General features: G+C 36.7%; 1 protein-coding gene across 12 annotated transcripts in view; it reads left to right on the forward strand.

Annotated features, from left to right (window-relative positions):
* Dmd (dystrophin) overlaps positions 1-15,404 on the forward strand; it is a 2,367,748-nt gene that overhangs the window by 1,677,381 nt on the left and 674,963 nt on the right. The window lies entirely within an intron of this gene.

The raw sequence follows: 15,404 nt of genomic DNA on the forward strand, positions 1-15,404 counted from the left end.
TCTACGTGATGAACATTAACCATTTTGACTAGAGCCCATATCTTGCTGGCTTTCTCTACTAGAAGTTTACCTTTTATTCTGTTACAGTCCCAAAATGGACTCTATAAAATTACCTGAGAACCAAATTTTCGTTCATATTTTGTATGCATAATATTTTGGGTATTTAATAGGTGGCTATGGGATGAGTATTGCTCATGTGAATTTGTCGTGAGTCAAGCCTAAAAATAGTATGCATTGATTTTTATATTCTGTTCATGGTGACATGTGACATGAGCCCATCACCACAAAGATAGTATGAAAACAGTATCAGTATTAAGCCCAGGAAGAAGATGACAGATTTGTAAAGAAACTAGGCAGTATCTTCCACTGCCAATTTTGAAAAAACAGAATAAAATTAGGTTCTGTTGTTCTACAATATATTTCAGAATGTCATTTATATATCCAGCATGCCAAGAATATTGTAATGGCCAACACTGAGTTGTTCAGTTGATGTATCTGAACTTTCCTTTTCCAGTGTAGAAGCTGACAGTTTCCTACCAGGTTGCAATATGCCAGCTCAAAAAAGTAAATTTTAGTGAGTGACTCAGTAAGATACTGAATTTTCATTATATATGTAATTGAGCTGTCTCTTGACTGAAAAAGATATGAAAATTTGGTAAAGATATTTATGCAAATATGAGCAGACTCTTAGTCATTTTTATTTGGTTAATGAGAGATAACTTCTTTTCCCTAAGAGAAAAGTAGAATTAATACATTTTACAATATCTGAACAACATCAGATGGAGATTTTCTATTATCCCCTGTAATCCTGTTTTCCCTATTGTCTTTACCTTTTTCATGATATAGATTACAACTGAGTAACTGGGGGGCGAGTTTGTATTTCTCTGCTTATTCCAGTGGTTTGAATAATTCTATTTTTCTAAGCTTTTGTCTTTTAAGAGTAAGATCTTCGTAAGTATCACAGGGGAACAAATTCTAATTTATATATTCTGTTGAAACATGCCATGTTGTTTACTAAAGCATAAACTGGAATCTGAACATCCATAAAGTGCCCAATGCTGCTACCAGGATAATTTTTACACAATGTGTTTGTCTAAACAATGTTATTTGTAGTCCTGCCATATTCTAATTTATGAAATAGGATGAAATTTATGAAATAGGATGAAAATTCAATAGCCCTAAAGCCCTATTAATGTTAAAATATAATTGTTCTTCATATAAATTTGGATTTCAAGGATACAGTGGAAAAATATTTGCTCATAAATTTGCATTTGCCCATTAGTGGTTTTGATCTTCCTTTTTTTTTTTCCAAAGCTGGGGACCGAACCCAGGGCCTTGCGCTTCCTAGGCAAGCGCTCTACCACTGAGCTAAATCCCCAACCCCTTTGATCTTCCTTTTTTATTGCGTATGGATTTAAAAAATATTTAAGAAAAAAAACATCTAATACATGTGCGGTACTCTGTTGAAACATTTCACTATTTGGTAAATCTGAGTTCATATCTTTGAACAGTTTGGAAAAAATATATATGTGGTTATTGTATCATGAGCAAACCCAATGAATAGACATTTTTCTCACTAGTACTAATAGACATGAAATAATTAGGTCTACAAAATAGCTATATAATTTATTATATAAAAGAATTTTCTTGATATCTATCATTTCCACTTAATCATATTGGCCATACTCATATCTTACTATAAGCACTATAAGTACTAGAGTGAATTTCCTTCTCAGTGACTTCAGATGAGTCATGACACATGCTGCTTTCTGGTGTTCAGATTGCTTAGTTTTCTCCAGTTCTTTCACTGCTGAATTTGTCAACACTTTATGGTCATTCTCTTCTTCGAAAGGACTGGGTCAAGGGACCAAAAGCACATAAAATAAGAATGATTTGAAGTTGCTTCCCTAGAGGTATCTGAATTATGCAAAACTCCTGATCATGCCCATTAATATTGCAAAGCATAATACCATAATACCTTGCATAGCAGTGCAGAGGATATGGAAAGAGGATCTGCTTTATTTTTATTATTCAGTTCATTTCACAAAAAATTCTGTCCAACATGAGTCCTCTATCATTTGTGTTTGAGGGCCTTGCTTTTGTACCTTTTTCTTCCATAATTCCAACCATTCCGAAGCCACATAACAAAACCACATACAAGTTTTTGACAGCCAGCTGCCTGGATTGGCCGTTTAGCCTTGTGACCTCCAATAAAAAAAGACTTGCCTCTATAAACTTCGGACTTCATTTCCTTTTCTATAAAATAGAATTACTTATATCAGCCTTAAGGTTTTGGAGAACTATGTGAGAGAGCATTTGGAATGTTTAGAGCAGAACCCGGATAAAACCTCAGTGAGTGTTAGCTAGTGCTATTTCATTAGAACCTGTTTGGATTATTTGAACACACATTTAGAGAGAATTTAATGAACTTTTAGTAGCTGTTTGTTTATGTCACCACCAAAATAGCAGCAATTCAAAACACAGAACAGGGAAGACTGCTTGGAGACCATGAAAAAGGTTATGTAGAAAAAAAATAAATTCGTAAAGAAAATTTTATCTGGGTATATAAGGAAATCCATGGAACTTCTTTCATTTCAATATTCCCTGTAAATGAAATAGGTTTCATTATTACTCACATTTTAGAAATAGAAAATGAAGTTTAAGAAAGATCCACTAATTTCTTGGTAAAGAACTAGAAATCAAACCAATGCCTTTATATAATATTAAGGCCTTTGAGAGATAAACCTAAAAATGCTGGTTATATATCAATTGTGGTTACCTATAGGCTAGTACAAGGTTAAATCAACCAATACCCCAATCACAATGGGAAAGAAACTTACCAGACCCTATCCTCCATGAGAAATTATGAGCACTAAATTGTAGTTGGTAGAAGGAAGTCATTTTCTTCAGTGATATAGTGACTGGTAAGTTATACAAGTCTACAAGTAAATAAATCCACACTTACATTCACACAAGAAAACCTAACTAAATAGTAAGTTGCACAGTTTCCAAGTAAGTAAACCCACACTTGGAGTTCATACAAGAAAACCTAATTAAACTCAGTGAATCACAAAAATCATGAAGGTAGGAAAGGGGATTTGGGGGAATAAGTTGGGTATTCAGTGTGAGTAGAAATGGTATAACATAACAGTGAGGGCAATGATTAAATGATTAATGATTAAAATACATTAGCTGTGTGTATGAAATTGTCCAACAGTAAAAATATTTTTCAAAAGGAAAGGCTGGTTATTCAAAGAATAGGTAGGATTATATATTTGAGGGATTTAAGCATTAGTACTCAAGTTACAATGAGCTGAAGGTGACCTTTTGCTGCTTCTGTTTACATTTTTATCCTATAAGTAATTGTGTATCTAATTAGACAATTGTCACTTACATGTGTTGTAGAATTGCAGAGTAGTAGTGAATCCTAGTAATAGCATTATGGTTGTGACCTAGTCCTGCAGACTTACTTTCCAAAGCAATGGTTCCCCCAGGCATTGGTTGAGGCAAATCAAAGTTGTGTGAACCTCTGTTATCTATAAGACCTTGCTGCTGAAGGCATCATATATTTCAATCAAAGAACATGGAAAAATCAAGCTAGTATGGACCTTCATCTTTACTGTCTCAGTTTTCAGGGTCAAAAGGTGGGTGCTATGTATTCTACCAGAGGTGAAAAGTAATCCCTAGTCTTACACAGCTGCCATTATTGAACTACAATAATTACTGACCTGGCAAGACATGCCTAGTGATAGTATAGTGATATATACATATTGGAAGTAACCAACAACTTTCTGATTAGGTTTAAGACTTGCTCTAACAGATGAGAGCAAGCTAAGTACCTACACCTAGAACTATGATCAAGCTAAGTACCTATAGTTATTCAGTCCAGAGGTCTCATTGGAGAGCCTAATACTATTATGCTGCTATATGGGCATAATATTAAACCAGATCCTAATGACTAATCATTATATCCCGTAGATCAGTTGTACAAATTTAAGTCCCATCTGAGAAGCATGTATTTGTAGTAGATGGCAATTAACATGTCACAATTGACCTAAGTTCAGAGGAGAAAAGACTATAGAATGCTTAGCCTTAAGCAAAACACATATTCTCCCTCTTTCTCCCCACCCAAATCTCAGAGTCCATTTTGGAAGATGGAGTGGAAAGACAGTGGTAAATAATTACAAGGAAATAGTATCTTTAGGTCATAGAAGAGCAGCTTCACATACTGCTTGTTTGTATCAGTTTGGACACTATGTACAAAACTATTGTAAACCTATGCCAGACTAGGAGAATTGAATATACAATCAACCCTTATCCATGAAGCTATTGGCAACTGTTAGCCACTAGAAGAGGAAATAACAGTTTTCTCTAAGAGTAAATTTATGACTCTTCATCCAAGACCACACATTCAATAATATTTGAGTATCAAAGTATGGTCTTTTTCTCTTTATATTTTTTTTAAATTGGATGCTTTATTTATTTATATTTCAAATGTTATCGCCTTTTCTGGTTTCCTCTCTACAAACCCCCAATCCCATCACCCCTTACCCTGCTTCTATGAGGGTACTCCCTCACCCACCTACCAATTCCCGCCTCACCTCCCTAGCATTCCTCTACACTGGGGCATCAAGCCTTCACAGGACCAAGGGCCTCCCCTCCTACTGATGCTCCATCAGACCTTCCCCTAACTCCTCCACTCAGGTCCCCGTGATCAGTCAGATGGTTGGCTTCAAGCATCTGCATCTATATTGGTCAGGATCTGGCAGAGCCTCTCAGGAGACAGCTGTGTCAGTCTCCTGTCAGCAAGCATTTCTTGATATCTGCAACAGTGTCTAGGTTTGTTGTCTGAATGTAGGATGGATCCCCAGGTGAGGCAGACTCTGGGTGTCCCTTCTTTCAGCCTCTGCTCTGTACTTTGTACCTGTATTTCCTTCACACAGGAACAACTCAGGGTTAAAATTGAGGAGACGGATAGGTGGCCCCATCCCTCAACTGGGGGTGAGTTGGGGGGGCTTACCCAACCTCTGGATATGATCTTGACAAGTTCTCCCTCCCCTTAGTGGGGTGTTTCAGCTAATGTCATCCCTGTGGGGTCCTGGGAGACTCCTGCTTTCCTGGCATCTGGGACTTTCTGGTAGCTACACCCAGTTCCCCATCCCCGATTGCTGCTCAACTCTGTTTAATTTCCTGATCATCTGTACATCTCCATCTCCTCCCATACTTGATTCTGCCCCTCTTTTCCCCTCCCCCTCCTCTCTTCCTCCCAAGTTCTTCTCATCCTCTACTTCCCTTGACTATTTTGTTCTCCTTTCTAAGTAGGACTGAAGCATCAACTCTTTGGTATCCATCCTCTTGAGCTTCATGTGGTCCATGAGTTTTATCATGGGTATTCCAAGCTCTTTGCCTAATAACCACTGATCAGTGAGCACATACCATGTGTGTTCTTTTGGGACTGAGTTACCTCACTCAGGATGATATTTTCTAGATTCATCCATTTGCCTAAGAATTTCATGAAGTCATTGTTTTTGATAGCTGAGTAGTACTCCATTGTGTAAATGTACCACATTTTCTGTATCCATTCGTCTATTAAGGGATGTCTGGGTTCTTTCTAGCTTCTGGCTATTATAAATAAGGCTGCTAAGAACATAGTGGAACATGTGTCCTTGTTATATGTTGGAGCATCTTTTGCGTGTATGTGCAGGAGTTGTATAGATGGGTCTTCAGGTACTACTATGTTCAATATTCTGAGGAACCTCCACACTGATTTCCAGAGTAGTTGTACCAGCTTGTAATCTCACCAACAATGGAGGAGTGTTCCTCTTTCTCCATGTCCTCGCCATCATCTACTGTCACCTGAGGTTTCTTTTTTTTATCTTAGAGAGCTTCCGTCATGAGAGCTGTAGCACCACTGCTTGGGGAAGAGGTCTCGCTGCCAGAAGCCCCTCTGTACCACTTCCAACTAGCCAGCCCCCTGTTGAATGGAGGCTGAACAACACCTACCCAAGTTCCCTTCCCTTTTCATGAACCCACAAACCTAGCCAGACCAGAAATCACCATGGAAAACCACTGGTATGGAGGCCTACAACCTCTGATAACTTGAGAGTAACATGGAAGTCCATTTTTTTCTACCTTATTCATGCTGTTTTCTGATTGACAAGCATTACATCAACGGAATCAGTCAGATTCTTACACTAGATGATGATAGGGTGCTGTAGGTACTTCAGATGATTGGCATATTGTCCTTTATGCAACTCAATGCAGTCTTGCTTATATTTGTTCTATGAATAAAAGAGACAAATTCTATTTTACCTCACCAATTTGCACACAAAAATATAGAATACAGGACTGTGAGCTTCCTGTCTGTTCTGCAGACCCAGCCATGCCCTAGCTAGAAAACACTCTTACACTACACTACCAGTTGTAATTCATAAGACTAGTCAGATTCATGTTCATCATATCCAGAAAAGGGATGTACTTGTGAAACAGGTATTTGCAATTAGGTGGTAATATTGGCTAGAACATCCTTGACAGCTGAGACACTCAATATGTCAGTATGGTCTTTGCCTTGTACTCTTGATCAGACAGAATCTCTAAGCCACATACATGATATAGGTTAAAGAGAGATCATCCTCAAGACTTGGAAAACCAACTCTTTCTCTTTTCCATAACTATGCTTATATTTTTATACTGTTGAAAAGGTGTGGATGAATATTAATAATAATTATTATAACTAAAGAGCTAGTTGGTGACAATGAGTGATAAGTTGTTCCTTTTGTAATATGGATATATGGCACATCCTAGATACTCAAAAATGTCATGAGCTGTCATGGTAAGAGGAACTTTTTATAGAATGGTAGCTTAAGAGGATTTGGGAAATAGAGTGTAAAGTCTTTAATTTTTATCAACCAAACCAGAAGGACCACTGAAACAGTATGTTAGTCTAAAGAAAGAGTAGTTTTATATCAGCCCTGAATTCTCTGAGAAATTTGGTTGCATCATATCCATTTTAAGAGAAGGAATTCATATTGCACTGCTTAAAGACCTCATCCAGAGAGCTACAGATGGGAGAATATTCAATGAAAGGAAGATTAAAAATACTCCCAGGTGGTTTTGAATTAACTGACAGTTTTATAGCTATTTTCTCAACCTATCATTCATTGCCATAAACAAATGCATGAAAAAGTCTATCTTGTTTTATATACATTTTTATGAAATCTCTATTGCTAACGGAATGCCAACTAATATGTTCTTCTCAACTATTGTCTATTAGATGGTAGCTTATTTTAGAAGTAGTGTGGTCAGCCATATAAATTTCCTTCTTTTGACATCTAGCACCTGCTGGCAACAAAAGAGTTCAGTTCAGTGAAAGAAGCATACGAGTTTACTTGGTGACAGTTAATATCAGAGGTTATAGAGGAAATCGAGAAAGAAAGAAGCTTCTGCCTTTTCCTTAACAGAGTTTGTGATCAAATGTAGGTACTTGAACAATCACATTCTGACAAGGTAGTCTCTGATAAGTACCTAAGTAGACCATCATTACAGACTGAGAGGCAGAAAGGAGAGTGGCTTTGTGCTCTGAGGGAGAGGGTTTCTGAAAGGCTTCTAAGGAATAGTTATATTCATTTAGTCATGAGCATGACTTTAAAAATCAGGATATTGAAGAGACTAGATAATTTAAGAAAGGAGTGATGAGAGAATTGATGAAAGCTGTGATAACAATGGTGTAATTGCTAAATTTGTAGAGACAGAAGTGTCTGTGTGATACAGATCATAAGAGAATAGTGGCAGTGGCATAATTTGGAAATTACCAGGAATGGATAGCTTGCACAGTGACAAGGTATCAAGAGAAGAGGAAATATAGAGAAGATTGGTCTAACGGTCCCTTTGCCCTTCACTTTATATGTATGTAGTTACATATTTTACAGAAATAAAAATAAGTATACAGTAAAAACAACTTTATTTTAAGAATGTAAACACAATAGACATCTATATACAAAATAAATTATATATAAATACCATAAATTTTAATGATGTTTCCATTTATTACTATATAGTTGCCTTCTTTATTTTTTATTGAAAACAGATTTTCATACACTATATCCTGATTAGAGTTTCCACTCCCTTTATTTTTATGAGTTCTATTACTTCTCCCTTCCCATCAAGATCCACCCCATTTCTGTTTCTCTGTAGACAACAAATAAGCACCTAAGAGCTTATGTACATATTTTAGAAACTTCTGCTATAATACGTATCCATATCACTACTCATATGATTCTGTTTTATTTGTCTTGCTTTGTAATCCCTCCCTTGCTCTTCTATCCCTCTCACTTGATCTTTGTATTGTAGTCCCCCATTCGTTCATAATTATCTATTCTATTTCTCATTCTTAAGAAGAGCTAACCATACCCCCTAGTACCTGATTCTATATCTATCCTCTGTGGCTCTATGGATTATACCTTTCTTATTATGGAATTAACAAATAATATCCACATATAAGCAAAGCCATATATTTGTCTTTCAGGAGATGGATGACATCACTCAGGATTATTTATTTTTTCTAGTTTCACCCATTTACTTGCAATTTTCATGATTTCATTATTGTGGACAGCTATGTTAATGTTCCATTTTGTAAATATACCACATTTTATGTATCCATTTATCTGTTGAGGGGTATCTAGGTTGTTTCCAATTTTCGGCTATTATAAATAGGGCAGTAATGAACCTGGCTGAACAAGTATCTCTGTGGTAGGATAAAGCATCCTTTAGGTATATGTGTGAGAGTGGTATAGGTATGTCTTGAGGTAAATTGAGTAACACCTTCCTGAGGAACTGCAACACTGATTTCCATAGTGGTTGTATAAGTTTTCAGTCCTACCAAGAATGGGTGAGTGTCCTGCTTTCTCAAGACCACAGGCTGTCCTTTGTTTTATTGATCTTAGCCATTCTGACAAGTATAAGGTGAAATAACAAAGTTGTTTTGATTTGCATTTCACCAACAACCGAGGATAATAATAATTTCTGTGTTCTTCAGTCATTTGTATACCCTATTTGGACATTTTTCTGTTTACATATGTGATCCATTTTTAATTGGTTTGTTTTCTTGATCTTGCATGTTTTGAGTTCTTATCTATACATTTTTATATTAGCCCTCTGTTGGATTTATAGTTAATGCAAATCTTTTCCTTTTCTAGAGGCTGCCTCTTTGACTGAATGATGGTGGCTCTTTGCTGTGCAGATGTTTTTCAGTTTCACATAGTCCCACTTATTAATTATTAATTGTTGATCTTAGTGCTTGTGCTAATAATGTTCTGTTCAGAAAGTCATTTCATATAACAATGAATTTAGGGCTATTCCCCATGTTTTCTTCTTTCCTTTTCAGTATAACTCATTTTATATTGAGGTCCTATTTGGACTTTATTACAGGCAGTCATACTGTGTGTTGATACCCAGTATGCTGATTAATGTAATCTCACTGAAGACACAGACATAAATACAGACACATATCAACACCTGGGTTTTTTGTTTTGTTTTGTTTTGTTTTCTTTTGTTTGGATGAAAGAAGCTGGGAAAACACAGTGGAAAAGAGACAACATCTTTAATATCATAAATTATTGTAAGTTCATACCCCTTAACCCAACAATATGGTTCACATTCATCAGCCCCGTTATTCTGTGCCTATAGTGGGATAACATATCAGTAAAAGTATATGTGTCAGGGTATATTATGACCAGAATGAGAGGTAATAATACATATGCAAATCCTTGTTTGGCTGAGGTAGTGAATATAAAAGATTAAATGAACTTTCTATGCTGCTGGAAATAACAGTGTGAAGCAATGTTTCTGTCCCCTCCTCACTGACAACACTTGTTTACTTCTTTAAAAATGTCTCTTTATTCCTATTTAGTAGTAACAGTAGGAGGAGTCAGAGTTACATTTTTTTCAGTGTTACTTTTCAAAGATTTTAATATTAATTTGTATGCATGTTTCTTTGTTAATGGTTACGTGCACATGCATTCTAGTGCAAGCAGATCTCAGGAGTCAGATTACCTAGGGCTAGTGTTACAGGCAGTTGTGAACTACCATGTGGGTTCTGGGTACCAAAATCTAGTCATATGGAGAAAAAAATAATGTTATTCACTGCAGAGACATTTCTCCACCCTTTTAATTTAGTGTTAATTCACTAGTTATAGTATATTATACTAGAGAAAGAGAACTGATACAATGAGAGAGAGAGAGAGAGAGAGAGAGAGAGAGAGAGAGTGTGTGTGTGTGTGTGTGTGTGTGTGTGTAGGGAGAGGGAGATGGAGAGATGGCGGGAGGGAAAGAAAGAATACATTTTAAAGTATCGATTTACAGAATTGTAAGAACAGACAAGTTCAGTGTATGTGGAACAAGCTAGCAGGACAAAGACATGAGAAGAGTTGATGCTGGAATCTAAAGAAAATCAAGATGTAGAATTCCTTTCACTTCTGATCACTGCAATCTTTTCTCTTAAGACCTTCGGTTAATGGGATTATGTTTATCCCCACTATGTAAGATAATCTGCTTTACAAAAATATTTTGATTTAAATCACACATAAACACACCTTCACAAGTCTAGACTGAGGCTTGACTAAACAACTGGATAAAATTTAGCAATGTAAGTTCCGTAATGCCATGCACTTTTTCTATATAAACCTCATGATTCTTTTTTTTTAATAGTATGTAGTTAATAAAATACCGCTAATATACATTAAATAATAGAAATTGTATTTTATGTTCTAGCAAGTTTCAGATTAATTTAAAAGTTTTATATATATATATGTCTATATACATATGTATATATATGAACATTTATCTATGAAAGCATATACAGGGCTGGTGAGATGTCTCAGCTGGAAAAAGCAAGCTGGATTACCTCAATTTGTTCCTCAGGACTCACATCGTAGAAGGAGAGAACCAACTGCTTTAAGGTGTATTCTAACCTTCATACTCACATGCACACTATAAATAATAAATAAATGTGAAATTGGAAACAAATATGTTTAACAAATATGTTTATAATCATTCTATAATTTCTATTGACTATATGTCAAATATCTGACATGAAATAATTATCTTGTCTCATTTTTTAAATCTGATATTTGGTATAAAACACTTAAATATTCTTTAAATTTAAATTAACAAATCTAATTGTATTCAGGTAATATTTTAATTGAATATATAACATGAAATAAAAATTTTGTATGAAATTATATACTTCTAATTAATACTATAAAGGGCTTGTTAATATTTGATTACTTTTACATTATGCTTAATTTTAAAGGAAAATATTTACATTAACAAAGGTTCTCATTCACTTTTAAAATACGTAATGAACAAAGATATTAAGTCAAGTAATAATATTTTTAATATTTTATATATACAATAAATGCAATAGTTAAGGAAACGAAAAGAATTTCATACCCAAATAAACTAATGATGCAAAACACATAAGACAGATAGAAGTGTGTTAACAAAAGGAGTTCCAGATTCATAAAATTGTTACATGTATGTTAGTTAGACTCACATCTAATTGTTTGCATAACCACTCACGAGACTAATGAAGGAACAGTAAGATCTAGACTTATATTGTATAATTCTCTTTCTGCATTGGTTTCAACACATTAATAATAAACTCATAATCATCATTAATATGTAGCTGCTGCATTAAATAAAGGAAATTAAAAAGCTTCCATTTGGCATAATTTGATTAAGAGGAAGCCCAGATTTGAATTCTCTACTTCTGTCTCCCTGTATCTTCCATCATCACTGTCCCTGTCTCTCTGTTGGATGAGCCTGCATCTGTGCCTACCTGAATTTTGTCTTGTATATCTGTCTGTTCCGATCTTTCTGTATGTCTCTAACAGAGGACTTTTCTCTTTCTATTGCTGAATGGCACAGAAAGCATAACATGAAGAAGGAATGGGTTACTTTATTGAAACTTTGAATAGAGATTTACTACATACGGTTATAGTGCTGACTCCAATTGACCCAGAAAACAAACAAGCAAATGCTATCAAGCAGTATACCTATACTATGTCCAATATTTATGATGGGTAATCATTTTATAATGTTGCATTTCATTGTATTTGCTATTTTCAGCACATTAATATCATGAATACACACATACAATGTTTGCTGGGTCAAGGGAATGGAAGAAAATATAAATTAAGATTACAACTACTTATTACTTGATTTTGTAAAAGTTGATTATATGGGAAATACAAGGCAAGTAATGATGGCTGTTACCGTTGTTCTCTTAAAGGCAGGTTAAACAAACAGGGTGAGTGCACAGCAGGAGAGCAATCTTAAGTAACTGCAAAGTATATGAACTCGGCTCAGCAAAAGTTCCAGTGTTAGAATATAATATGTAGTTCATCATAGTGAGTTATCACCTCCCCTCCCTGTCTATATCTCTCTGTCTCTCTGTCTGTCTGTCTGTCTGTCTGTCTCTCTCTCTCTCTAACTCTCTCTCTCTCTCTCTCTCTCTCACACACACACACCCCCTTTTTAAAAAAATTTCATGTATACATCATACAGTTTTCTGCCTGCATGTATGCCTGCAGGCCAAAAGAGGGCATGAGATCTCAATACGGATATTTGTGAGCCACCATGTGGTTGCTGGGAATTGAACTCAGGACCTCCGGAAGAGCAGTCAGTGCTCTTAACCACTGAGCCAACTCTCCAGCTTCTTTCTTTTTCTTTTTTTTTTTCTAATTTTTTTTTATTAACTTCAGTATTTCTTATATACATTTCGAGAATTATTCCCTTTCCCGGTTTCCGGGCAAACATCCCCCTCCCCCCTCCCCTTCCTTATGGGTGTTCCCCTCCCAACCCTCCCCCCATTGCCGCCCTCCCCCCCATAGTCTAGTTCACTGGGGGTTCAGTCTTAGCAGGACCCAGGGCTTCCCCTTCCACTGGTGCTCTTACTAGGATATTCATTGCTACCTATGGGGTCAGAGTCCAGGGTCAGTCCATGTATAGTCTTTAGGTAGTGGCTTAGTCCCTGGAAGCTCTGGTTGCTTGGCATTGTTGTACATATGGTGTCTCGAGCCCCTTCAAGCTCTTCCAGTTCTTTCTCTGATTCCTTCAACGGGGGATCTATTCTCAGTTCAGTGGTTTGCTGCTGGCATTCGCCTCTGTATTTGCTGTATTCTGGCTGTGTCTCTCAGGAGAGATCTACATCCGGCTCCTGTCGGTCTGCACTTCTCTGCTTCATCCATCTTGTCTAATTGGGTGGCTGTATATGTATGGGCCACATGTGGAGCAGGCTCTGAATGGGTGTTCCTTCAGTCTCTGTTTTAATCTTTGCCTCTCCCTTCCCTGCCAAGGGTATTCTTTTTCCTCATTTAAAGAAGGAGTGAAGCATTCACATTTTGATCATCCGTCTTGAGTTTCGTTTGTTCTAGGGATCTAGGGTAATTCAAGCATTTGGGCTAATAGCCACTTATGAACGAGTGCATACCATGTATGTCTTTCTGTGACTGGGTTAGCTCACTCAGGATGATATTTTCCAGTTCCAACCATTTGCCTACGAATTTCATAAACTCGTTCTTTTTGATAGCTGAGTAATATTCCATTGTGTAGATGTACCACATTTTCTGTATCCATTCCTCTGTTGAAGGGCATCTGGGTTCCTTCCAGTTTCTGGCTATTATAAATAAGGCTGCGATGAACATAGTGGAGCACGTGTCTCTTTTATATGTTGATGCATCTTTTGGGTATATGCCCAAGAGAGGTATAGCTGGATCCTCAGGCAGTTCAATGTCCAATTTTCTGAGGAACCTCCAGACTGATTTCCAGAATGGTTGTACCAGTCTGCAATCCCACCAACAATGGAGGAGTGTTCCTCTTTCTCCACATCCTCGCCAGCATCTGCTGTCACCTGAATTTTTGATCTTAGCCATTCTCACTGGTGTGAGGTGAAATCTCAGGGTTGTTTTGATTTGCATTTCCCTTATGACTAAAGATGTTGAACATTTCTTTAGGTGTTTCTCAGCCATTCGGCATTCCTCAGCTGTGAATTCTTTGTTTAGCTCTGAACCCCATTTTTTGATAGGGTTATTTGTCTCCCTGCGGTCTACCTTCTTGAGTTCTTTGTATATTTTGGATATAAGGCCTCTATCTGTTGTAGGATTGGTAAAGATCTTTTCCCAATCTGTTGGTTGCCGTTTTGTCCTAACCACAGTGTCCTTTGCCTTACAGAAGCTTTGCAGTTTTATGAGATCCCATTTGTCGATTCTTGATCTTAGAGCGTAAGCCATTGGTGTTTTGTTCAGGAAATATTTTCCAGTGCCCATGTGTTCCAGATGCCTCCCTATTTTAGCTTCTATTAGTTTGAGTGTGTCTGGTTTGATGTGGAGGTCCTTGATCCACTTGGACTTAAGCTTTGTACAGGGTGATAAGCATGGATCGATCTGCATTCTTCTACATGTTGCCCTCCAGTTGAACCAGCACCATTTGCTGAAAATGCTATCTTTTTTCCATTGGATGGTTTTGGCTCCTTTGTCAAAAATCAAGTGACCATAGGTGTGTGGGTTCATTTCTGGGTCTTCAATTCTATTCCATTGGTCTATCTGTCTGTCTCTGTACCAATACCATGCAGTTTTTATCACTATTGCTCTGTAATACTGCTTGAGTTCAGGGATAGTGATTCCCCCTGAAGTCCTTTTATTGTTGAGGATAGCTTTAGCTATCCTGGGTTTTTTGTTATTCCAGATGAATTTGCAAATTGTTCTGTCTAACTCTTTGAAGAATTGGATTGGTATTTTGATGGGGATTGCATTGAATCTGTAGATTGCTTTTGGTAAAATGGCCATTTTTACCATATTAATCCTGCCAATCCATGAGCATGGGAGATCTTTCCATCTTCTGAGGTCTTCTTCAATTTCTTTTTTCAGTGTCTTGAAGTTCTTATTGTACAGATCTTTTACTTGCTTGGTTAAAGTCACACCGAGGTACTTTATATTATTTGGGTCTATTATGAAGGGTGTCGTTTCCCTAATTTCTTTCTCGGCTTGTTTCTCTTTTGTATAGAGGAAGGCAACTGATTTATTTGAGTTAATTTTATACCCAGCCACTTTGCTGAAGTTGTTTATCAGCTTTAGTAGTTCTCTGGCGGAACTTTTGGGATCACTTAAATATACTATCATGTCATCTGCAAATAGTGATATTTTGACCTCTTCTTTTCCGATCTGTATCCCTTTGATCTCCTTTTGTTGTCTGATTGCTCTGGCTAGAACTTCAAGAACTATATTTAATAAGTAGGGAGAGAGTGGGCAGCCTTGTCTAGTCCCTGATTTTAGTGGGATTGCTTCAAGTTTCTCTCCATTTAGTTTAATGTTAGCAACTGGTTTGCTGTATATGGCTTTTACTATGTT

This window comes from Rattus norvegicus, chromosome X (assembly GCF_036323735.1).
Source record: "Rattus norvegicus strain BN/NHsdMcwi chromosome X, GRCr8, whole genome shotgun sequence".
Taxonomy (NCBI): Eukaryota; Metazoa; Chordata; class Mammalia; order Rodentia; family Muridae; genus Rattus; species Rattus norvegicus.